This window comes from Pinus tabuliformis, chromosome 4_2, assembly GCF_031772625.1.
Source record: "Pinus tabuliformis cultivar Carrire ecotype Pingquan chromosome 4_2, CPIR1, whole genome shotgun sequence".
Taxonomy (NCBI): Eukaryota; Viridiplantae; Streptophyta; class Pinopsida; order Pinales; family Pinaceae; genus Pinus; species Pinus tabuliformis.
This window is the reverse complement of record NC_142304.1, coordinates 94,029,576-94,055,462: the sequence shown is the minus strand read 5'-3', so window position 1 is coordinate 94,055,462 and position 25,887 is coordinate 94,029,576.

The window sequence follows — 25,887 nt, the reverse complement described above, 5'->3', positions numbered from 1 at the left end:
GTTTTGCCTACTTTTTCTAAAAAGCCCCAAGTTCCAATTAGAAAATCACAAAAAAATTGAGCAATGGAAGCCCCTGTGGCCCTTAATGATGCTCCCCTCAATGCACCTCACAAAGAGTTAGAATGGTTGCCCTTGGCTGATAAGGATTTTCAAATACAAGACTTAACTGGTGACAAAAACCACCTCCAAGCATTCTGTGAAATTAGGAACAATCACCTAAGAAAAACTGATCTCTATGGGATATGGGAATCAAATCTGCCCAGGTACTATCTCCCCTCAGTGAATGTATTTCCAGATGTTATCCACCTATGCTGTGCCAATTATGACCCTACTCAGAGAGCAGTTATGACTCCAACGGGAACTGTCCTATTTCATATAACTCTTGATTCTATAAATTAAATGCTACACTTCAAACCCATTCAACCTCTAGCTCCTCCCTCTATGGGATTCTTGCTTGAGCAGGGCTCTAAACTGCCTAATGCAGAGATAACCCATGTTGTTCAAACGTTTATGAGACCAGATTTCCAGCCCAAAGACCCACCTCCCTTTCACCATGTCTGGTTCAATAAAGCTGGAAGATTCATTATTGATATGATATCCTATGTCCTGGGATTTAAGACAAGTGAATATGTTGATAAGGCCATCTTAGCTTTGTTTTCCATGTTTATTCCAGGATAGCCTCCTCCTATCAAATATGACTTTACTACTTTCATTTCCAACAAGATCCATGACCAACTCTTGAATCTAGACAGAGAAGGAGTCTTTAAGTACACATCTTACATATATCATCTATTCTTATACTATCAAACACAAAGTTTTCAGTTTCCCATCAGAAAATTGGATTCTAAAGGAGAAAGGTGGTATGTGATCTTTTGGACCTCAGTCTTCCATGAAGTCCATAACTCTCCTTACACTTACTGTGAATTCATTGATTTGTTTATACATCCCGTCTCCTCTCTGCTAATGAGAACTCCTCCTTCTAGACTCTCTGGTGATATACAAAAATTTTTACAGCTCTCCAAAAGCTACAGAATAGGTGACTGGTACTTCTACTAGAATCACACTGAAATCAGAATATATGGCTGCGAGTTGTGCCCTTATAAGCTGCCCAAATATGTGCCTATGAGACTGTTTGCTCTAGAATATTTCAGGAAATTTATCAATTCAGATTTGACTCACTTTTACAATGCAAAGAAAAAATCTCAGTTGAAAATAAGAAACCAGTTAGGCCCTTTTATCATTAACAAAAAGGAAGCATAGCAAGATGTTGACAAAATGTTGGGGGAGCAACTCAAATTAAAGAAGAGCTTTTGGTGGGTACCCTATGACCCAAATGGATTTATCAGTGAAAGAAAAGTAAAAAACAGGCTATCAGCCTATAAACATTGTAGGATCCCTGAAATAGAGTAATTTGCTAATCAAGATGAGTGGGAAGAGGGCACATTAATAGAAGAACTCACTGAGCAAGAGAAAATGGAACAAGCTATGAAAAATCTAGAAAAGACTCTTGACCTATACTCTTTTGGACATGTATTTTTCAAGCTGCCTCAGCAAACCGGAGTGGGTACATCATCTGCTGGAACTTCACAGCAACCTTCCCAAGAAAGCACTACACCAGCTGCAGGGACATCAAAGGGAAAAGAAGTTCTAGATACAAAGCAACACATAATGACAGATCAGCCAGCAACATCAAAGGAACAGGGCCGAGGGCAAACTCCTCCTGTCCACACCAAAGCACTAGAGATACCAGAACTACAGACTCCTCTAAATGAGGAAAGGGGAAAGAAAAGGGACAGAGAAGAGACCACACCTGTAAGTGGACCAGCAGAGCAACCTGGGGCAAAAAGGCAAAGGATAAATCCTCTACCTAAAGAGGAAATTATTGAGGAAACCATATAAAGCCTAAGAGGCAAAAGTGCAACCAACCCACAGATCTTCTCGGTAATAGAAACATCCACCAGCTCTCATAGGCAGGACCCAAAAAGGAAGCACAATGTGGAAGTTTCATCCATAAGGCCACAAAGCAAGAAAGGTTCTGATATCAAAAGAACATTCACGGACATTAAGGCTCATAATGACCCATTGAGGCTGCAACTTTATAATCAATTTCTCAAAATTACCCCCACCAACCAGCAAAGGTTAATGTATGCATATGACATTAAGGAAGGTAAAATAATCTTGAGCCACTTTAAGCCTAAAGTGCAACAGCCACAGTTAGCAGCTAACTACATCAGGACAAATCTGGAGGTCCTTGCCAAAGACATTCATCCGATGGACTAGATTAAGTTGCACAAGAAAACTGGAGAGATGGTCTACTCCACATTGGCAGATAAGGAAATGTTGGCTCACAAATTGCATAACTCATTGAACAACACATCGGCCCAACTAGATTTGGAGAAGGAATCTTCTTTAGCCAAGGACAACATGATAAATTCCTTGGAAGATATTATCATTGAGCTGGGACATGATCCAAAGGATGTCAAAGGAATAAAAGCATTGATTAAGAAGAAGGAATAGGACATTGCTGCCCTCAGGAAACAACTGAAGCTACCTACTACTATGCATCCACAAACTTTAGAGATTGTGCAGAAAAAATCAGAGGAGGACAGGATGGACTTGCTCATGAGAATGAATGAAAGATTAAGTGAGACAGAGCAAGCCTTGGAGAAAGCACTACAAGATAAGTAGGGAGATTTGACTTCCCAGCCACCTACAGTAGCTCCAACAGTCACAACTGCTCCTCCTACATGTATAACAGCAGTGCCTCCCACTATTCCAGCATCCACAACTGAAACAACCACAGGTACCCTAGCAGTCGGGAGAAATACCACCATGACCACAAATGAAAAGCCATGGAGGAGCTAAAACTCAAGTGTCAAAATTAAAAGAGGCCAAAGAGAAATTGGAAAAGTTAGAAATAAGCTATGATAAATCCAAAATTACCATGGCAGAAAGGACAAGAGAGGTGAAAGCATTAGAGAAAAAAATGAAAGCATTGGAAAAGGACCTCTCTTTAGATAAGCCTCTGGGATAAATCAAAGGCATTTTGTGGGCTAACATCAACCAATCCATTTGTAATATATGGAGATCTATTCAGGTTATACATGAGTAGATTGACTTGATAGCAGCAGCCCAGGTGGAAATTCAAAGGGCCAGAAATTTATTGGGACATATGCCTGAACAAACCAACAGATTAATATATTTTTTGAACACTAAAACCAGTGAAGAACTAGCAGCACTGGACATCAGAGACAACATAGGCACCATTCTAACAATCAAAAGAGTTCTAACCATGAGAACCCTGATGCAGAATTTGGAGAGGAAGAGCTAGGACATGCAAGTGAAGTTAAATCATTTTGTAGAAAGATTTGCAGTTTTGCATGAAAGGGGCTTGCCAAGTTTGTTGGGAAACAATGAATGCCTGCTGAGACAAGTTGAGTACACATACAAGTTGAATAAACATGCTATTGATCAAGTAAATGCTTCATCAAGTACTCCGGGAGAGAAGGTCCTTCCATTTGGCCAAACTCTTTACAACAACTTGGAAAATATATTCTATATTGAGCATGAAGTAAAAAATCTTTTTACAGTCCATCCTAACTTCTACAGGTACACAGACGCCGATGAGACTTTGAGAAAGTTTCAAAGACATCAGTCACCAGAGGAGCATTTGTGGCAAAGCATGTTGTGAATTCTATAAACATATTTCTGGTATCTTTTATATCCTTGGTAAATCAAAGGCCTTGGTACCATATGCCATAAAGTGGAGAATAGGAATGGATGAGAGTTATGCAGGGCAACAATGTATCAAATCAAAATTAAATGCACCTGGGGAAGCCGGGGCAGCAGGGCGGAATATCAGTGGAAACAGCCACTAGCCGACTCATCGAGCTTATAGCTAGCATATCGCACCAACTAAGCAGCGAACACAACAACATTTACTTCTTCATTTATTTCTCCCTGTTTCCAAGATCATTTATTTCTCCTCTTGAGTAGGTAGAATGAGTTATTGCTAGATATTATATCATTGAGATATTTTGTAAACATTTTTTACAAATACCTCCCCAAGCGAAGTATTAGGGGTTGGTGATACATCTCTTAGACTGCGTTGTAACTCTAAAAACCTTCTGAATACAAAAGCTATTGGAATCGATTGTTGCTATACTCTCTGGATGTGGAATTTGCGCTTAGAACCATGTTACAGAATTCTCGAATCATTTTATGGATCAATAACTCCCTCTTACTTGTGTGTTTAGTTTCTTTGTTTACAATATCATATATGTTTCATAGTCTTAATAATAGAGAAAAATAATAGCTTAGAATTTGTTTGGTTGCAATTTGTGTTCAAACTCTGTTATTATTAATGTTTTCTTCAGAATTATCACAAACAGGAATTCTTAACTACTCTTGTTTCCCTTGGTTCTCACATCTTGAATATAGCTAAGGAATTCTTAACTGCTCCTTAGCAATAATCATCCACTTTCCCTTGGTCTATATGATGAAGGATTCTTAATTGCCCTTTACCCACTGACTCCATCCCATCTAATTCCAACTTATAAATTGTTCCATGATCGATTACCTTACTCTGTAGTACCTCCCTCTATCAAAGAAACCATATCCAACAGTTCATCCTCATAGACTCCATTGGCCCAATGGACTGAACTTCTCAAATTTACACCCCTATTATATTTGAATATCACCATCCAAAAATCAAACAAACCCTTGTACTTCATAACTAGCCTAATATACCTTAAAACAAAGCTAAATTATAAATAGAGATCCCTCTCTAGATGCAGATTGGATAGAACCCGCATCAAAAAGATTGGTCTGTGGTTACCTCGACTGTATTCCCTTTTTTACAACTTTTGGGGAACAACCTGAGTGATAACATCATTGGCGACTCAACTGGGGACTGAATGATTGTTTGTTACTGCTGTCTATTTTCTAAAGCTACAGATGGAGCCTGAAGTTAGCCAGGTAGCCTTTGAAATTTCTTTTGCTATGCAATTACAGGAGTAAATAAAAGCTGCTTCAGTCTATCTCCAGTCTATTTTTAGGCTTTGAATAGCTGTCTCAAAGACTTGATCAGTTTCCTTTTTCAATAGATCTTTAGGAAAATTCAATACTCTCATAGTTTAAAACTTCCTAGAAACTAATTGTTAAAAGTTGTATTCTTCAAATATTTCAAGGAAAACCAAAAATACATTCAGAAGCTGGCTCCAAAGAAGAAAATCCGTTACACTAGATCAAATCCAGATCCAAATCCCCCACCGATCTTTGAAAATCCTAATTTTATCCCTAAGAACCTTAGAAGCCAATTAGGTTAAGAACATTCTGCTAATTCACACCTTGACACATCACAGCAGAACCTTACCCAATCTGAGCTTACCCCTGCCAAAGCATCAGTCCCTTCTGCCATTACTGTTGCTTCTCCAAGCTCACCATCAATACTTCAAACCATCTTTTCCACTCCCCCATCCACTACACATATTTTAGTTGTTATCCTTGTTCTTCCAGTTGTCACACTTGCCTCTATAAACATGGCAAACTGATATGCTCCCCTGCAATTACCTGCAAATCCAAGGGCTATGCCTCAAGATTATCAAAGAAAAATTACATATTTTGATGGTGCTGGCACTCACACAGCACAAAAACATACCAAGAAAATGATAGAATATTTTCAGAATTATGAGATTGATGATGACGATGTGAGAATGAAAATCTTCGTTCAAAGTTTAACTGGTGATCTTAGGACCTGGTTTAGGGCACTCCCCGCAAACACTATTGCTGATCCAGAAGCCCTTGATCAAACTTTCTTGAATAGATGGGAAAAGAAGAAGCACCCTTTACACATACTATCAGAATATGAAAGCTTAAAAAGAGGCCCAGAAGAAACTGTTCAATATTCCTGTTGTAGAGCTATAAAAAGGGTCTCTTTCACCTCTAATTATCTCACATTAATATGTCAATCCGGGAGCGTTTTGTTATTTCAAAGAGTGTCTCAGTCTGAGGCTATCATTTGTCAGAGTAATGCTAGTAGTACAATGTTCAAAAATACAAGAGTAAACGGATGCTTGTCTACAACTAAACTATTTCAAAAGAGTAAATTACACACTCAAAGGACTAGGCAACTTATCAGTCAAGGGTTCGGTAGCGATAACCCATTCCTTTGGAAACTGATGAAAAGGAAATTAGAGAACAGACCATGGATCTGGGAGCTAGACAGTAAATTCCAAGGCTCACTACAGCCTTAGATTGTCTCCCACACCAAAATAACAAACGCCAGCAAATGGAACGGCAGATAAGAAAATGGAACAGCAAATAAGAAATCAAACAGCAAGTTTGTAATGGAACAACAATTCTTAAATGGAACAACAGCTATGAAATAGAACAACAACTAAGTCTCACAAGCAGTAACAGACTTAATCTACCAAATCAAATGCACCAATCGTAATCAAACAACAATCTTTCACTCTTAAGGCAGATCAAACAGCACACACCAATGGAATAGTACTAATTACTGATAAGTTATGGAACAACGCTTAAAAACCATATACGCACACAGCACGCTTAAAGAGTAATCTGATCCAAATATCAATCTCAGTTAGAAGGAATACGATTGCATTTCAAAATAGAACATCATCGTTCATCAATTCAACAATCGTAAAGAACATAACTCCCAAGATAAATTCTGTAACGTGAATGAACAGGTGCACAACACAAAAGCTCTGTAATGGGATAGTAACAGTATTATGTTAAGAATAGTAATATTTAATCAACTCTGAAAGGAATAGTAATATGATGTAGAGTCAATACAATAGTTCTCTCTGTGGAAACCTTAATGAATTAAACATAACAGAGCATGTGATGTAAAATTATAAAGCATATCAGATTACCAAATAACGACGATAAGCAAACCACGCAGAAGCCAAATCATAATAATACAAGAGCAAGTGTCCTCCAGGGCTGGGCCCTTAGCCTCCAGGGGTACACCGCTTTAGGTTAATCTAGACTCACAGATGAAGTAATCACCAAGTTTATATTAATGCATGAAGCAAAATTACAGTAAACCAGTTCTTATCGAGACTCGATGATCAAAGCTTTGATCTTAACAGAAATTACATAAAAGCGTAATCATGTCTAACTCTCCCTCGAGCTAACAATGTTGTCCCTTTTTATAAGGGTGACGGCGGAGATGTCTAAGTACAAAAATAGATAAAACAACAATCCCTCGGGATCAAGGATCCAAAGGGATTCGCGGAACCATTAATCCTTAATCATCTCTTTTCTCTCCTGCGCTTAGCTGGTGTCTTCACCTCCTTTTTAGGGCCGATTCACTTTGATTTGCTTAGCCTTTTTGCATTCGGTCTCCCGTCAAAGGGACAACAGTTATCTTGTCCCTGTCCTTTCCTATGGAACGGCAACTTCTCGTTTTCACTCTTCCCTGCATAAGGAAATGACAATTATCAGTGTTTTAGTATTTCATATTAAACTCACATGTTTTGTTATAATTCTTTATCGTTTTCCAGGTTCATGATGCAAAAAGATTTGCAAGTTCTACTAAAAATATACTAAAATGATTATAAAAAACATACCTTTTTAGTACTCCACACACCCCCCTGCTTACCCTGTTTCATACCCTCATGAAAACGTTGTAGTTGACATGCAAGGTAGTGAGAGAATAGGTTGGAGATGGAATCTCATGCAGAGGCCTACAACCATGATGAGTAACTAGGTAGTCAAAGAAATGGCCTGTCTGACCGTCGTACATCTCATAGAGGGCTTGGTATCTGGGTGCAGGGTGTCAAATAATTGGACTCCGGAACCTATATCCTAACCAGGATGGCCCTGCCCTCAAAATGAATTTTCCATAAAGGTGCATATGGTTGGCAGCTAATTTAAAATTCTCATACTTAAACGGTTCCCTGAGCTAGATATTCGGATTAGATATTTGATACCTAAATTTAGCTGGATCAATGGCAAGTTCTTTGATAGAAAGAAAGTATTCTAATCCCTGTCGAATGAGTGCCTCATGCATGGGTCCTAATGTTTCAATTACACCCGGAGTCTTCATGACATTTCTATGTGCTTTCCACAACTGTACTGGGTTCCTAGGCTCAGCCCTTACCCACAAATCTAAGCCGTTTTCTTGCCTCTAGAAAGTATTATATTCTTTAAGCCATTTAATCTGATTAACCCCAAATGAGATGAATGCCTGCAATTGGATGTCTCCCACAAAAGGGCCAGGGTTCAGCTTAGTCTCGTGGTCTAATACAAGTTTATGTAAATAGAACTCACATAGCAGTCTCTGGACTTTTACCCCGTAGTGCTTACAACAGTCTATAAAATCAATGACAGTGCTAATTTGTATGGGAGAACCTGCTTTAACAGTTTTTATTTTTAATTGCAAATACCATTCCAGTAGAAACAATGAATAATTTTGGGCAGGGGCCCTACATGCTAAGACGTAATTGTATAAAGAACACAAGGTATCCATATGCTTGATAACAATATCTAGCCTACGAGTTACCTTTGCAACTTTCTCTTGTTCCTTCTGCCAACCTTCAAAAGCCTAGCTTTCAGATTGTTTGACGTTCCTAAGTTGTTGTTGTAGCTCTTCATACTTTTCGCGAGGGAACCGTTTGCTCTCTAAGATTTTCTACTTCTTGCTGAGCTTGCTTCAACCCCTTGTGCAAGGTTACTGTTTTTGGATCTCTTCTCCATGCAGCAGTGGAGGCCGGGAGTTTTACCTGAACTTTCCTATTGCATTGCTTTGAGTTCAGAACCCTTATCACTCCTGAAAGTGGTGCCTCCGTCTGAATTTACTTATCACAGGTCATCATATCATCCATTTCTATTTTAATGTGAATATCAGTCTATTGCTGTCCCTTTTCAAATGGAACAGCAGTCTGTTCCTCAGCATCATTTGGAACAACAGCTGGGTTTCGACAGGGTTTTGAACAACAGGAAAAATTCTAATCCTTCACCCCTTTGGCTTGCGGGGTTTTGCTGGAGTGGTCACCTTTTTCTTTCCTAAAGTCCTTTTTACCCTTTGCTTTGCTTTCAGGATCCTAATCTACTGGTGGAGCTGGACTATTATGTTCAATAATCTCTGTTGTTCCTTTCGCAGTTCTTTGATTTCCAAGATTTCCTTAGAAGGAATAGCAGGCTATTCACTGTGGCCTGGACTGTGACTAGTCCCTGGATATTCCTTCTGGGGTGTTTCTTCATTGTTCTACTCTAGCTGTTCTGAGGCAGGAACCTTAACTGGTTCTGTCATTTCTTGGGCAACTTCTCTTTCTTCCCCTGCTTCCTCCGGAATTTCTTCGGGTGTTTTCTGATGAGGAACGAATTGTTCCTGTTCAGTATCTTCTAGTGTCTCTTTGTCATGAACAGGCAGATTCTCTTCTTCTGCCTCTTTTGCATGTGGTTCTTCGGGTGTATTTTCCTCCTAAGGTTTGTCATGGAGGTCTAATGGACTGGAAGGTTGGCCATATTCACCCATATTGTCCAAGACTCCGGCCAGTTCATCTTCTCCCACTGGGTCCTGCAATGGGCTACATTCCTGCTGTTCCATTTCCTCCTCCTGCTCGGATTGTTCGGCTTCTGTTTCAGAATGCTCAGCTCCTTCTTCATTTTCTTCTTCGGATTGCTCGGCCTCCTCTTCAGATTGCTCAGCCTCTTCTTTCCTTTCCCCTTCAGATTGCTCGGCCTCTTCTTCTGGCCGTGAGGGTTGCTCATCTTCAATTTCTACTAGCCAGCTGGTGTTTCCCTGGAGCTTCTCCAACCTTCTTCGTATTCGTGCTAACTAGACCGATTTCCTTCGTTTTTCTGGCTATTCAGGTGTATTGGTGGCATGCTTATGCTTTGCCAATTCCTTGCATTTTTCTGGTTGTTCGGATGTACTAGTGGCATGTTTCTGTTTCGCTAATTCTATGCAATTGTTTGGATGCTTTGGTGTGCTGGTGGCATGCTTACGTTTGGGGGATGGTGTTGTCAACCCCCCATCTATCATGGCAATTAGCTCTTCCCAGCTGCTCTGCTGCTGGGTGAGGCTATGACTGACAATTAACCGAATTAACCCATGATGACTAACAACTGACTCTACATGTTGTGCCTTTTTTATGCTTCGTGCAACGTCATGAAGTAACAAATTCAAAAGTGCAGGTAGATTTACAGAGCATTTCTGCTTTAGAACAACTAAGAGTTTAAGATGTCGTGGTCTTACCACGTCTTTTCTACCCTCGCAGGTGATGTAGCTTTGAACGGTCCTTGCCAATTCTGCCCAGGGCTCTCCTAGCGTTGCTGGCAGAACTCCCTTTCCTTTGATTCCCAAGCTCTGGCCCTTGTCCTAGAAGATTTCTATAATCTTCTGCAATCTCTCCTTTTTTAACGTCCATATAGGTCCAATGGCTGGTAGTCCCGAGACTTCTGCGATTATGTCATCGGTGACTGTTATCTGTCTCCCCCTCACTGTGGAGTAATCCTCCTGCAAATTTTGCAGGAATTCAATTGCCACTATCTCGTTAGACTCCTCTAAGTGGTTTAGATAATTCAGCCACCCTGCTCTTGCCAGGATTTCCCGAGCAGCAGCGGAGATTGTCAACACCTGTGGTTCCCTCCGGATCGATCTTCCTCCCATGGTTTTACTGTAAATTCCCAATGGAACGGTAGTTGTTCGTGCTGTTGAAACACAGAGAGGTTAATAGATGCAAGACTTGTTTGAAAAAAATAGAGTATACAACAGAAATGGCTTATGAACAACAATTCGTGCAGGAAAAATAAAAATAGTATGCCGTTGAGCCATGCCATACCCTAGTACACAATTTTCCCAAATAGTAAGCTGACACATAATCCAGGTAATAATGAGTTTAACCTCCGCCCCCCCGTAATGTGATAGGTTGTCCCAACCGTCAAATAAAAGAGCAGCACCCGCTTTCAAACAGAGTCATAAAGGAACAGCGTATAGAAATATGCCATGTTTACAAAAACAACGAATTACCGAAATCGAGGCGTAGAGTTGGATCGCTTATTATGTAAGAGGCTGTTGTGATATGATGCGAGGCTGAGAGGAGAGGAAATCTGTCGTACTTTCTAAATCTCCTGCGGTCATTTTCAATTACTCTGCCATGATTGGTGATAATATATTTTCATGCGCTATATAATTCGGGAAATGATATATGACTAATTACGAAGGTGTAAGAAACAAAAGGGTGTTAATAACTCACCTATTGGTGTAAATAATGTGACATCGATACCATTAACAGTGCTCTACTGCCGACAGGTGTCCATAACCTTCGCATAGTTGTTTATTTCACCCATGGAACCATGATCCTTTGTGTATACTTAGGGAATGTTGTGTAATGTCAAAATGTAGGCCATTATGCTGGCTTGGTGACCAGTTAACCATAATGCCATTCACGAGGAAGGAGTGAAAAGTGGGCAGGCCGGCTCGTGATGAGACCTCCTCTTCCAAGGGTTGTTTATTTGATATACCTTTTGGACCATATCCCTGTTGTGGTGGCCATAGTGGGAATGCCACTTCGCTTTTGTCCTCATGATCATGGTAGGTTGGCTCTTGATGAGACCCCCTATCCTGTATTTGACAACTTATAACTCATGTTTACTTTTTTTTCTTTCTTTTTTTTATAAAGTACTTTCCCTTATTTATACACAAGGGGTGGTTCAACACTCCTTAAGAGTAGGAATGGTGGAAAAAGTCTTTAACATCTCAATAGGAAGATATAAACCCTTTGCTATTATTCCTAAATAATAATCAAAGAGGATGAAAAAAGGGTTGTCTTGATGAAGATGAACAATCATAGCAGAATTAGTAGAACAATGATAGCAAAAGATGATAAATAAGTGTGTCCTTCCTTTTGTCCTCTTACCAATGCAGAGCCTTCTAAAGATAGCGATTTATGATTAGCTCATTTCAGTATGTTGAGGTTTTGTATCCATTGCATAAATGCATCGTTGTATTCTAAAAGACTTGAAAGAACAGGAGCAATAAGCATCCTTAATTTAGATCAGCAAAAGGGACACGTTGTTTCATAAGGAGAGAAAAAGCATGCAAGTGGTGTTCCTTTTGGAAAAATACACAACAAGAGACCTCAAATAGCAGAAAATGCAAATGCCATTCCTTTGAAAAAGGAACAACAGAACATTCCAATGTCGTTCCTTTGAAAAAGGAACAACAAAATCAGAAATATGTTGTTCCTTCGGAAAAGGAACAACAAACACACGAAAATGTTGTTCCTTTTGAAAAAGGAACAAGAGGAACCAAAAAAATGTTGTTCCCTTGAAAAAGGAACAAAAAAGATGCAAAAATGCCATTCTTTTGGAAAAGGAACAACAAAAATAAAAGGAACAACAAACATGCAAAGATGTGGTTCCTTTGGAAAAGGAACAACAAAAATCGAACATGTTGTTCCTTTGGAAAGGGAACAACAAAACACACAGAGATGTCATTCCTTTGAAAAAGGAACAACAGAAATCGAAATGTTGTTCCTTTAGAAAAGGAATAGCAGAACAGAAAAATGTCGTTCCCTTGGAAAAGGAACAACACAAAATCAAGAATGTTGTTCCTTTGGAAAAGGAACAACAGAAACACACAAATGCCATTCCTTTTGAAAAGGAACGACAAAAATCGAAAATGTTGTTACTTTGGAAAAGGAACAGAAAAATGCACAAAAATAAAGAAAAAGATCCTAATTACAACAAGATGATGGCTGATCCAATGGAGTTTTCTCTTTTCGAAAAAGGAACAGCCAGAAGAAAATGTTGTTCTTTCGAAAAAGAGGAACAACAAAACATTAATTCAAAAATATGTAGAAAAAATGATTCAAAAGAAAAAAGAACTTATGTACAAATTGTAAAAATAAATGAATCCCTTAATGAATTACAAGTGAGGAAGACTTCTCTTCCTCCCCCAGAATCTCCATATCAGAGTCTCGGTGTAGCTTCTGGAAAAAGGACTCCCGAGTGAGTGGTTTGCGATAGAGGCGAACTCGGTGGCCATTTGCCTTGAAGGCATATCCAGAACCATCAATAGTGATTAGAGTAAGGGTCCCATTGTCATGTACCTTCTAGATTTCATATGGTCACAACCAATGAGTCTGGAGTTTCCTAGGGAAGTCCTAAAACCTGGAGTCATACAACAGAGCCCAGTCTCCCTCGTGGAAGACTTTACTTTTAATGAGAGCATCATGCCATTTAGCTCGCTGCTGTTGGATCAGGGGGCAGTATTTTGAAGTTCATAGAGCCTAATTTCATCCAACTCATTGATCTGCTGCAATCGATTAATCTGTGCCTCGCTTAGATCTAAGCCAACTTCATGTGCTCTCCGTAATGTTTGGATTTCAAATTCTATAGGGAAAATGGGTTGTTTTCCAAACACTAATTGATAAGCTGAGTAACCAGTGGTGCTTCTCCATGTTGTTCTGTAAGCCCAGAATGCTTCAGGTAGTCTGGTAGCCCAATCTCATCTATGTGATGCAATGGTTTTTGTTAGAATTGCTTCTATTATTTTATTGCTACTTTCTACCTGTCCATTCGCCTATGGGTGGTATGGAGTAGTGATTTTATGTTGGACATGATAGTTGTTGAGTGTTGTAGCTAATCTGTTCCCAGCAAACAGTGGTCCACCATCTGTAATTATTTCTCTTGGAAGGCCATAACATACAAATAGATGGAACAGGAACTGTATGACAGAGTCCTCTGTAGCTCTAAGCAATGCTTCTGCTTCAACCCACTTGGTGACATATTCTGTTGCCACCAAAATATATGTTTTCTGATTTGATGATGGGTTGATAGGTCAAATGAAATCAAGATCCCATCGCTTGAATGGTTCAATGACTAACTGTGGTTTCAGAGGCATCTCATCAGATTGACCAGGACGTCCTGCTCGTTGGCAGCTGTCATAGGCTTGGACAATTTTCTTTACATCTTTGAAAATCGTGGGCCAATAATACCCTGTCTGCAGCACCTTATGTCAAGTTCTGCTCTCAGCGAAATTTCCACCACATGGTCCATCATGACAGCCTTTTAAAATGTCAAAGATTTCAGCTTCTCGAATGCATCTCCTGATATGCATGTCTTCCCCTGTTTGAGACAAATAGCCCCCAATCCATGAGAATCAAGCGCTCTTTTGAACAATTTGTTTCCGCTCATTAGGGGTTAGATGTTTTGGTAGTTTACCTATTGCGAGGTAATTGGCAACATCAGCATACCAGGGTGTTTGAACAACAACAAAAAACAGATGCTCGTCCGGAAATTGATCTTCAACTGTTGTTTCATCGATTGGCTTTGGCATTCTTGAGAGAAAACCAGCTACAAGGTTTTCTTTGTCAAGTCGATCCTTGATTGTGATATCAAATTCCTCCAATAAAATCAGCAATATAGTTATTCTGCCATTTGTGACAGGCTTATTTGCTAAATATTTTATGGCAAAATGATCTGTATACAAGATAACAGGATATCCAGTAATGTAATGTCTAAACTTATTGACAACATGTATTACAGCTAGGAATTCTTTTCAGTAACAGTGTAATTTAATTTAGTAGGGGATAAATTTTTGCTGATGTAATAAATAACATATGGTTTTTTATCCTCTTCCTGCCCAAGGACTGCTCCAATGGCTGTGTCTGAGGCATCAGATGATATCTGAAATGGAAAATCTCAATTTGGTCCTCGAAGGACTGGGGCTGTGGATACGAGCTTCTTCAAATCCTTGAAAGCACGTTCACATTTTTCTGTCCAAAGAAAATCAACCTTACCAGTTAGTGCATATAGAGGTGCAGCAATGTGTGAATAATGTTCTATAAATCGCCTATAATAACCAGAAAATCCAAGAAAACTGCGTACCTCTGTTTGAGTAGTAAGAGTGGGAATAAGCAAAAGTTTTTGGATTTTGGTTGGGTCTACGTGAATGCTAGCTACTGAAACATAGTGTCCTAGGATAAGTCCTTCAATCATCATCATATAACATTTTTCGTGGCTTAAGCAAAGCCTGGTAGCAATGCAACGTTGTAGGACTTTTTCTAGGGTGTCCAATTTGGATCAAAATCATCTCCATATGGTGTAAAGTCATCCATGTATACTTCAAGTCCATCATTTATTAAATCTGCAAAAATACTAAGGACAGCCCTTTGGAATGTGGCAGGAGAATTGCATAAGCCAAAAGGTAGAACTCGATAAGCAAATTTTCCCCAAGGACAAGTAAAAGTAGTTTTGTCTTGCTCTTCAGGGGCAATCTGAATCTGATTGTATCCAATAAAGCCATCCAAGAAAGAAAATAATTTCTTTCCTACTAAAGTATCTAATACTTGGTCTATGAATGGGAGAGGAAAGTGGTATTTTTGTGTTGCTTTATTTAGCTCCATGTAATCCACACAGATTCTCCATTTCCCATTCTTTTTTCGTACCACCACAAGCAGAGAGACCCATTTACTATCAGAGATAGGATAGTGTTGATGCCTCGAAAATCGTTGCAACAACATTGGGGGATAACCACCCGGTCCGGACCTTAGTACAGCTCCTTTCCCGTTTGGAATGGTGGCTCCGACTGGGGATAATGGGACCAGTTTCCCAGAAATGGATAAACGGGATGAATGGATAATTGATTAACTAATCTAATGATAGGCGAATAACTAAATCTATTAACAAAAAACAAGAACTATGACTTATCCCGGGAACTTATTGAGCTTTGAAGTGTAGCGCTTGATGGTATGTGTCTATAGACAGGCATATAGATGACTCCATCTAACAGACATGGACATTATTTCATTCAGGATTACTGTGCTTAAATAGTTAAGCAAAGTGATTTAAAGCAATATTACTACACTTATCATTTATATCATCGACACATACATGATTAAAAGAAAAGCACACCATAAACATCCAATAGTGGAAGGAATACAGAACTGCTGTTAAAACACATATATATAATCGATAATAGCAAAGATAATCAAATAACAATTCATATGAAAGGAATGAATTCAGACATAGATAAAAATACCATATGAACTGCTTGAAACTCCCAATATCAATCGCTACTTGTGATTCTTCCTTCAACGCAGAAAGACTTTCAAACAAAGACAATAGTGCACAATTGCATAAAAAGATTCCTTGTCAAATTTAGAACAACTGGTCCAGTTTCATAAAAGAATATGACTGAAGCACAATAGTGCAACTTCAGTCTTTAAGTCAGGTACAAAACTTTACGACCCTTTCCAAAACAATGAAAGGGTCTATAAATACTTAATTAATCTAACTATCTAAAAACTGAAATCCTACTTAATTGGTATCAATAAATTTTGATCCTATTTTATTCATCGATCTGGCAGTCAGCGATATGAATCATCAAGTAGGCTGCTTGCCTTTAAATCTGAGCTGACTTATCGCAAGCATTGGCTCCACTTCAGGTGGCTTGTTGAGGCGAGAGCTGAGCTAGGCGGCATAGGTGGCATCCTGAATATCGGGGATAATATACCCGATTGCATCCGTAAGGCACTTGAGGGCGGTTCTCTGTGTGTGCAGCTTTACCAAGAAGAACCAATAGGTGTCCCAGGTTAAACTGTTAATCCCAGCGATTAATCTCCCCTTTTCTTCTAGATCTGGATAACATTATTGCTCCAATGTTTTCATCGTTGTCAACTTTCGTGGTGTGCATTGGGAAATCATGTTTCATAAGTAGAGAGTGTTATTGACTAATTCAACTAAATTGCTAGAAGTTGATTTACATCTTGAAACCACCCTCTCTGCTTTCATTAACTGGGACTGCCATTCTATGAAGAGTATATCTTTGTGTGATTCTAAGATCCTGGGTAAATTTGCCGCTTGTCCTTTGTCAGAATCTTGCCAGTCGAGAAATGCATCTATCGTTTCTTCAACTTGATCCAATTCAGTTCTGGCCTTGTCTACTTGCTTATTTATGGATGCCGTTAATTCACATAGTGGCTCTGCCTGGGCGATTTGTTGACACAGAAGCTTAATTTGGGATATTAATGCAGTATTTATTTGTAATGCTTCTGCTCTAAATTCAGCCACTTGTGGAATGCCCTTTGTTTTCTTGAGCTGTGATGATAATTGAGCAATTTGCTCATCTTTTGTTTTCACCATTTGCTCATTTGCTTCCTTCAATTGTGCCAATGCCTCTGATAATTCTTTCTGCTTCTGGATTGCGCTTTGGTCAATCCTTTTTTTTTCTGCTTGCAATTGTTAAGTTAATTGACTGTTTAACTATTGTTGCGTCAACAATTGCTGCTCTGCCTGCTCCGATTTCTGCTTTGTTTCAGTTAACTGTGCCTGTAACGAGAAAATCTCCTGATCCTTTGTTTTTAGTAAAAGGCTTACCTCCGATGCCTTATCTATTGTATCTGCCAAATAAGCTCCCGCATATTGTGACAGTTTTGTCAGGTCATCGGAGGGGTCAAATTCCTCCTTCCAAACCACATTGCCCGTGACAGTTTTCTCTGGGAAAAGGGAAGGTTGATCAGTCCTTCTTCTTTTCCTTTGTCGTTTAACCACAGCTTTATGCCTTGGGCTGTAGAATACATCCAGGGGAGGAATATCTTCTACCTGCAAAATGATTTGGTCGGAGGGGTCCTTTGGTATTATCTCTACCTCTTTAGAAATGGGTGGGCCGTTGGTTCCACTTAGAACCTGTGGTGAAGTGATTTCCTGTGTATCTGTTGCCTTGGAAGTGTCTGTGTCCTTTGAACATTCCAGACCACTGATAATGGAATCAAATTGCTTCCATTCTTGGAGCAATTTAGGGTCGATATTTGTATCCACATTGACATCAACGGTGGTCTGTTTTTCCTTTTCAGTTTGTGTCTCCTCCCGCACTTTTTCCTGCTCTCTCTTCTGCTTTTCCTCCTGTTCTTTCTTCTGATTTTCCTCCTGTGGCTTCTCTTGTTCTTTTGTTGTAACTGGAGGTTCCTTTGACTATTTCCGGTCAGGCTCGCTTGACGATGTCGCTGGGGTTGTCGCTAGTAGATCTAGAGTAGAGTTTGCAACCTCTGTTCTCTAAGTGTGTTAAATTCAGTCAAGCCTTCATCATGATTTTCATTTTGGCCAATGATTTAACCTGCATTATTGACTCAGCTGAAGAGAACAGGTCGTCAAACAAATCTTCTTTATGGTCAAATTCTGACAATTTGGCCTGTTCTAGTGCGTTATAGGCAACTTTGTTTGGATCAAATTGCCTATTTGGGAGAGTCGCCAGAGTTAATGATTTAATCTTCGTAGCTTCCTTTTCTGCATGTTTGAGATCATGCAGATTATAAACATCGCATCTCAAAGGAAAAGAAGGCCAGCCCCGCTTCTTATTTTTCTTGAGAGTGTGTAACACTCTCAGCAATAATTTGGTAAGAGATTTCCCTTGCCAACAGTTTATCTGGTATGTATAAAGGGAGAACATGAGGTTCGGCTTGGCTACAAAAAACTCTTATATAAGTGAACTTCTCCTCTCCAAACCATCTCCCTACTGCTCTTAAATCAATCCCAGCTTGGTAGGGAATCTTGGTAATGGGTTTATCAAAAATAGAATAATAAATAGGCAACATAAAGCCATTGCAGACTTGGTACAGATGGTGATTGTAGGAGAATTTCCATAATTTCTGGTGGTAAATGTGAATAGGCATGGATTCTTGTGGCGTCCACCTCCAGCCGAGCACAAGAAATTCAGAATTAAAACACAAGGTATCTAAAACATAGGCACTGTAATAAAATGGGGGAATTATCCTTTTAGAGATGCGAGTCTTATTCCTAAACTCAAGAACAACTTTGGCTAATTTATCTGAGAGGATAGTGGCCCAATCCATTATTATACTATTGCATGCAGCTTCCATTAAGGGAACCATTTCTATAGTGAAATTAGAAGAGTCATGCAATCCCCACAATCTACACATCATTATTCCAGCGTAGCAATAAGGAGAAGCCAAGGAATCAACCGATTACTTACCGGAAGATTCATGTTTGTGCTTAGCTAGATTTTGTCTCCAATCCCGAATGGGTTCGGATTCAACTTCATTCTCATTTCGGAATTTTTCCAGGAACGCCTTATTGTATGTCTTCTCTGGCTCAAGCAAATGATACATTTTCCTTAGATCATTAGCTTTGAACGACCTGAAAATTCTCCCGTCTCTGGTGCTGAAGGTTCTATCCAGGATTGGGATTTCCTCAATTTCCCACCGCACTACATCTGTGTATGGGAGAATTTGTTCCCTAGCTGCTATCCGATGAAGGAAGGAGTCAGCTAAGTCCTTTAGAGTGGCATCAGATTTCCGAGTAGAATCTACAGTAGCTTCTATTGTTGTCACTTTTGGTTCTTCAACCTCAATCAAGTTGTAGGTGCTTTGCCAAGTAGTTCTGCCGAGACCAGAACATGTGGTATCCGAAATCAATCCTTTATTTTTGTTTGAGGGATCAGCGACAGCTTGTCCTGCGGCTGGCGCAACAGAAGCGCCTGTAGTCTTCTTAGAGTTCTTCCCCATTTTTCTTGATCTTTCTCCTTTGGATGAATTCTGCACAGAAACGAAAATAAACGTAACACAGAGAATTGGCAATGAAACTTCAATGGATGAGATATATCGGCCGATGCGTGATAAGAGATTAACTTTTAAAATGGGCGCAGATACAATTCATGGGAAGATTTTAGGACTTACAATTACATTAAATGGCCGTTTAAAACCTGCCAATCCTTAAATGCCCATTATATCATTAATCGGCCAAATGATTCATTTAAGCGTGCTGTAGATGTTTTGGCGATTGAGCGCAGGTGAATCATTGTTGGACGGATCAAGATTTAAATATGAGATCGTGATATCTCTTCATTTTAACGGCTTTTTTGAAATCTGCGCTTTATCGCAATCGGCCATCGGGGAAAGCTTAACCTCTTATATTGACATCCTTTGAAAACCCCGATCACCGATAGCGATATCGCATCGCATCGGGAATATTGGAATTATATGAGACATGTATAGTATACCGCCGATCGCCGATAGCGATATCGCATCGCATCGGGGCGAATGGCATGGGGCGCTTTAAAAATGTGCATAGAGTATTGCCGATAGCCGATAGCGATATCGCATCGGCGGAAACCAATGTGCCACTTACTTACGTACCTTATGTCATTGCGATATGCGATCTTGCGATCGCTTTATCGCAATGATAAAGATTGATTTATTTGATGAAAATGGGCTTTTCAAAAAGGTTTTTATAATGTTTTTATTTAGTTTTCGGACCCTTTTAAATAATGCAATATTGATACCAATCAAACTCTAAAGGGACCCATTTCATATGATAGTTTTTTGAATAGAATGATATGAAATGGGGGGTTGTTGTAGAGCACAACAATTGGCGATTCGCTGGAAGAAACAGTTATCTCTGAAAAATATAGAAATACTTAAATTTTTTCAAAATAGAGTTCTAATCAAAGGGGAAAATTCTAATATAACTAGGTATAAATGCATTCCGAGTAAAATGAAACTATTTTGTTAATTTCCTCTCTTTTTTAAGACAATAGATACATTCTAAGTTTTAAATAGGCCTTTATTGGTTTATAATGATAAAACAGAAAACCTTTCCAAATCAGCTTTTATAGTGAACTCGTCTGTCATAGGTAGAGTCTCTGCTGCCAGCAAACTTTCATAGTTTCGACAGGGATACCTTTTAACCATGTTATTGTCCATTGTCCCATCCAATTTAAGAGTGTGATTAACAGAATGAATTCAAAATATGTTTTCATATTTTGTATTTCTTTCTTTTCCTGTTATTGATAAGATAAAAATCCATTGTCCTGGTTTGGTAGCCAGCTATTGACAATGCCATTCACTGGTAATAATCTAACCGAACAAGCTGGCTCGTGATGAGACCCCTTGTCTTATAATTCTTAAGCCATTACCCTGTTATGGTATGCAGTATTGGTAATGTCGGCTAAACTATTTCCCTATGATCATGGTAAGCAGGCTTGTAATAAGACCTCTTATCTTTTATATCAAAATTTTAGAATTACACTCTGAGTAATCATAAACTTTGGTGAATGGGATGGACAATTTTCTCTTTTAAGAGTAGATGGATGAAAGGGTAAGAGTTGAAGATGCTGAAGTTGGATTAGCTTCTATCTTGATATTGATAACTTTTTGTGACCAATTTGAAAACAGAAAATGATTTATAATACTTGTAAACTTTGAGAGGGGTTCACAAAACTTGAAGTGTGGTTTCAGAATACAATGATACATAGTTTCCTAGAAATTATCCCTTTTGGTTAAGACTTCTATTATTTTAAAATCAAATATCATACTACTTCTGTGGATCAAGTTTTCAAACACAGCAAAGGTCAATGGAAGATACCTTACAACATTATTTTCTAAAAATCCTACAAACTACAAAACTCTATCAAACTAAAAGGAGAAGGGGTTACCTCCTCAATTAAAGAATTTCTTCAAGATAAGGCCATTAACAGGGAGAGAATCTCTCAAACCTGATAAATCTTGCAATATGAAGGTCGAATGGCCTATCTTCTCACATATCTGAAATGGTCCAAGCCTCATTTTCTGGAACTTGGTGTGTTTTCCCTTGTCCTCGTGGGCTTTGTCCCATTTCAGAACTAAATCACCGACTTGAAATTGTTTTGAACCAGATGAGACTGGATCAAAAGCTGCCTTGATGACTTGCTGATGTTTGGCATGAATAACCCTGGCTTTTTCTCTTTCCTCTTCTAATTTTAGAATTTGATCATGTCTAAGCTGAATAGAAGAGGAAGGACTTTCCTCAATGAACTGAACTAGGGCTAGAGAAGGAAGAACAAGATTTGTGGGTAGTACTGCTTATTTTCCATATAGAAGGTTGAACGGAGAAGATCCTATAGAAGCTTTCTGTGTTATCCTATCAGCCCATAATGCAAGCATTAAGGATTTGTGCCAGTTTTTATGATTCTGTTCGATAGTTCACTTAATTATTTTGATCATATTTTTATTAGTAGACTCTGCTAAACCATTACCCTGGGGATAGTAATTAGCAGAATATTTCAATTTAAATCCTCTTTTAATAGTGAAATCAAACATAGCATTGCCTGAGAAATAAGATGCATTATAAAAAACAAGAGCATTTGGGACACCAAACCTGGTAATGATGAATTGATCTATGAATTCAATGATTGCTTAAGAATTTGTTGTCTTCAAAGGAATTGCCTCAACCCACTTAGTAAAATAATCAGTAGTAGTAAGGATATACTTATGTTGTTTGGAAGATGGTAGAGTAATTTCCCCAATGATGTCGAATCCCCATTGCTCAAATGGTTGTTTAATGTTGACTGGTTGCAGTGGGAAAGCTGATTTGCGTTGTCTTCCACTAGAAGTTTGACAATTGCGACATTTCCTTACATACTCATGGGCATCTCTAAACAGAGTGGGCCAATAGTATCCAGCATGAATAATTTTGTGAGTTGTTGTGTCAGCTCCAAAATGTCCTCCTGCTAGTCCATCATGCAATTCCTGCAAAACCTTTTGTGCTTCAGGCTTCTCAAGGCATCTTAATAAGACTGAATCATAATTCTGCTTAAACAACACATCATCAATAATTGTAAAATTTTTCTCTTTTAACCTAATGGCCCTTTTGTTTTTGTAAGACATGTTAGGAGGTGCATAACCATTTTTTAAATAAAAGATTAAATCTACATATTGAGACTCAGAATCAGTAACACTTATCTGTTTGATTTCTTCAGTTTGATCTATATCACTTGATTCTGGAATATTGGATGCTCCTGCCAATAACCTGCAAAAACCTTGTCCCCTAACAATCTTTGCTGGCTTAATTTCTAAGTCATATTCCTGAAGTGTTGTGACCCATTTTTCCCTTTTTTCACCCAGTTTTCTTTGGATTAATAGTTGCCTAACTGCATGGAAAGGAACTATAACTTTTGTGTGGGTTTTCAAAAGGAAGGGTCTATAATGTTTGACTGCTTTAAATAAAACAAAGGCTTGTTTTTCTACTTCGGAGTAATTCAATTCAGCACCCTGAAGATTTGAACTAAAGAATGAAATGGGTGCTTCCAAATTGTGATCATTGAGCTGCGTGAGTACTGCTGCATAAGACGAGGTGGAGGCGATAGTGTATAATGTAAAATGATTAGAAAAATTGGGAGTATTTAAGGCTATGGCATTGATTATTGATTGTTTGATTAAATCAAACGCTTCTTTTTCTGCTGATCCCCACTTAAAGACTGAATTCTTCTTGATCATAGTTTGAAGTGGCAAAATAATCTGAGAAAAGTATGGAACAAATCTTTTAACAAAATTGATTTGGCCTAAAAATGACTGCATGGATTTCTTATTATGCGGGAAAGGGATTTCAGAGATTTCTTTGATCCGATCAGGATCAATATAAATGCCATCTTTAGACACAATAAAGCCTAAGAGCTTTCCTTGGTCAAGAGCAAAGAAAGATTTTTTAGGGTTAAGAGAAATACCATATATTTTGCAGCGTTGAAAGATTTGATTTAGGTCATGCAAATGATTGGACTTCTCTTTAGAGAATACAGTAATATCGTCTAGATAGATGACTACTGTTCTATTAATCATCCCTCTAAAAGTTGTATCCATCGCTCTTTGGAATGTTTCTCCTGCATTAATAAGTCCGAAGGGCATTTTCTGATATGCATATGTTCCCCATTTGGTTCTGAATGTGGTTTTAAGCTGGTCATCAGGATGGACCAAAACTTGGTTATATCCTGAGAAACCGTCTAGAAAAGACATTAATTCAGAGCCTGCTACTGATTCGAGTATTTGCTCCATGGTAGGTAATGGGAAATTTTCTTTTAAGCTTGCTTTGTTCGAATTTCTGAAATCAATACAAATCCGAATGTCGCCATTTTTCTTTCTGACTGGCACCATATTGGAGACCCAGTTTGAGTGTCGGACTGGAAAAATAATCTTGGCTTTCAAGAGTTTGTTAAGTTCAGTCTTTATTTGACTCTCTAAACTTGGATGTATTTTTCTTAACTTCTGTTGAATTGGTTTCTGATTGGGAAGCACTGGAATGGTATGCTAGATAATGGGTGTATCATATGTCTTCAAATCATCATATTTCCAAGCAAAAACCTGTTTATTTTTCCTTAACAGTTTAATGAATGCCTCTTTCTCTTCCAAGGAAAGTCCTAATCCTAAATTAATATTTTGAGGAGCTTGCTCAGTACCAAGATTTATCAACTCAAACCTTAGGGTAGAGCTTTGGAGCTTTGCATTAGTCACAGGTTTAAACCTGTCTTTAATATCATAAAGATCTTCCAGCTTTACCACAGGCTTAGGAATTGAATTTTCCTGAGGTGTTTCTCTCATTTGAAAGTCATGCTCATTTTCCTCAATAATTTGATTATCATAGGACTTTTCAGAAGTTAAGAATTGTAAAATATCCTCATCATGGTTGAATACTCTCCAATTAGTTACATTGTCAGGAATTGAAGGCCTAAAAAGCAATTCTACTGAAAATCTATATGGGCTGTAGTCTTCAGAAGGTAGGATTTTGGAAGCTACATTGGCTAGCAGGTCGGCTGCCGAGTTTGGAGACCTAGGGATGGAGGAAATATTGAATGCCGAAAAGTGTGAGGTGAGTTCTTGTACTAGCGATTGATAATGTTTAATATGATTTGAAAGACAATGAATTGTATTTCTCACCTGTTTGATAATAATTTCAGAATCGCCGAATACTTTTAAATATTGCACTTTAAGGTCGATCGCTTTATACAGTCCTTGGACTAAGGCTTCATATTCGGCTGTATTGTTAGTGCATTCAAATTCCAACCTACAAGACAACATTTTTTTTTCTCCTAGTGGGCTAACCAAAATACACCCTGCTCCTGAGCCCTCACTAGATTTGGACCCATCGAAATATAATGACCAAAATAAAGAAGTATTAACAATTGTATTTACAGTTTTCTCAGTATCATTGAAACATCTAGACCTATCTGTTTGTGAAAAATTCTCAATCTGAGATGTAAAATGGTTGACTGAGAAAGGGGATGACTGGGCAGTAAAGTTACCAAAGAATGACTCAGATGAATAATTCCCCAAAATGTTGTTATTAAATGCTACAGGTTGGTTTTCTTGCTCAAATTCAGTAACTGTATGGGTCATATGTTTTTCTCGATCAATCCTTATTTGATTTGGCTTACCCTTATAGGGAAGCCACATATGTGACCAATCAGTAGAAATATACCCATGTAGTTTTTCAGACCAATTCCTACTCAAGATTAAACCGTAAAATTCAGGTATATTGGCTATCGGGATATCAATCCTTTGTACTACTATGGGACCAGCAGATAACCTGATAGTTACAGAATTAATCTCTCCCACAACATGTACTTTGGTCCTATCCAACTGTACAATATGAATAGCAGACTTTTGGGGTTCAATGTTCAGTTTGGAACAAACTAAAGTTGGCATTATGTTAGAAGATGCCCCTGAGTCAATCAAACAGTTGTGCAGGTTTCTGTTGTAGATCTCATAGGTCAGAAGGAAAGGTGGAGTATGAGAATTTGATCTATCTCCAATCAGAACTGAATCGGTAGCTTCAACCATACCGGGAGGAGGTTGGCCTGAATCATTAGCAGCTTTAGCACTGGGAAGAGGTGTAGAAGGAACAACATTCAATTCTTTGAGAAGCAATTTTTGCTGATGTTTTAATTTACTAAGTTCAAACATAGTAATGTTTGCTTTAGTTTTCTTCATGTCATCAACAATATTGTACTCCATTGAATCGGATACCACTAATATTTTAGATGTTGAAGGGGTATTAGAAGTTGAAGGTTGTTTTTAGGAACTACTGTAGGTGATTTCTTGGGGGTATTTTTTCTTTGGTTGTAGCGGCACCTGCACTCCTTTTCTT